This window comes from Echinops telfairi, unplaced genomic scaffold, assembly GCF_000313985.2.
Source record: "Echinops telfairi isolate 266 unplaced genomic scaffold, ASM31398v2 ScPeMD7_18;HRSCAF=68, whole genome shotgun sequence".
Taxonomy (NCBI): Eukaryota; Metazoa; Chordata; class Mammalia; order Afrosoricida; family Tenrecidae; genus Echinops; species Echinops telfairi.
The window spans coordinates 94,056,974-94,058,743 of NW_022103915.1; positions in this window are offsets into that span (position 1 = coordinate 94,056,974).

Here is a 1,770-nt window from a genome sequence, read left to right on the forward strand (position 1 = left end):
ATAGGTAAATCTATGGAGACACTAGCTGGATGAATAGTTACCTAGGGAAAGGCAGGAAGGGGGGAAATGTGGAGCTAACAACAATGGCTAAGAGAAGAAAATATGCTGAAGTTAATTTTGGTGATGGTTGTACAACTCTTCTTAAAATGATCAAATGATTAAATTGTATGACATGCGATATATATGCAAATTAAATGAGTTTTAAAATTTGGTGGGGGAAAAGAGTTTTTTACTTTAACTTTTAAATTGAATTTTAGGGTGATGTTATCAAGCCAGAGACTGGAAAAATAAGTATGTGGAACCCTGGTTGCATAGTTGAGTTATGCATTGGGCTGATAACTGTAAGTTCAGCAGTTTGAATCTCTGCACGAGGAAGATGAGACTTTCTGGCTCTTGTAAAAATTGACAGTCTCAGGAACCCGAAGAGGTAGTTCTACTCTGCCCTCTAGGATCTTTGTTAGTCAGAATTGACTCAATGATGGTGAGTTAACAAATATATATATAAAATTTGGTTTTATTTATAAATATTTGTATAAATAGAGAGTTCCTGAAGAAATATAAACTCAGAGACTTGCTGTTTTGCTGGTAAGGATTTTTACTATTAACCTTTTGGCATATGTATGTGTGTGTGCGTGTATCTTGCTATGTAGCACAAATCAAATAAAGCATCAAAATAGTGAATAAATAAATTTTAAAAATTAATTTTTTACTTAATTCACATATATATACTTCTTACTTACCCTAAGGTATTTATCTACAAATAAACACATAGCTAAACACATAAGGTGAAGTAAAAATATTGCTTACAAAATCATAGAAAGCTTTAAGTAAAGAACATTCAAATGTCAAGCTATTTTTTCCCACATAACTTCTACCTAGGTTTATTTGAATGTTATAACAACTTCATTTATAATAGTAAAAAATAGAATCAACCCAAATGTCCATCACGTAGTATAAGCGTAAACAAAATTGTGGCATATTCATAAAACACAATACTGTCCACTGCCAAAAGAAATCACAAACCACAGATATAAGCAATGGCATAAATAAATTTGAAATGCATTAATCTAAATTAAAGAAAGAAATAGACAGAATGTTGATCATTGGTTGCAAAGGTCCAGGGTCAGGAATTGCCAATGGGCATGAGGAAACCTTTGCAGCGAGAGAAACTTTCTGATTTATGGTTGTGGTCATGATGATACAACTACCTTGCAATTGTCCAAATTTGTTGAATTAAACCTCATCACCTAAAAAAGATACTTTTTATTGTCTGTGAATAAAATCTGTAGTCTGACAAAAAAACTGAAAAGAAGTAAGAGGAAAAAAATAAATCAATACAGTTTCCTCTGTTCCTTGTTCATTTAACTAGCATCCTGGTCGTGAATCCCAGACTCCATTATGACCTCAAGCTAACGGGCCTCCCTCACCCAGATGACGTGTCCATGTCCTTATCCCTCTTAAGACTTTATCAAATTTCTCCTTAAATTATATTTGAGATTGGGGTCTCTTGAACCCTGAAACAACAAAACAATTATTTGTTTGTATAAACAAAACCAAAACCAAAATTTAAATCAGTACAAGGATTTTTATGAGAGAGCTGGGTTGAATTAAGAAACTAAATTAGCTTCAAGCCTTTAAGACTCCAGACACTATATCTTTGATAGTCGGGCACCATCAACTTTTTTTGCCACATTTGCTTATGCACCCCTCTGCCTTCAGCAATCATATTATGGAGGTGAGCACACAATGTTTTGTTCTTTGATGCCTGAT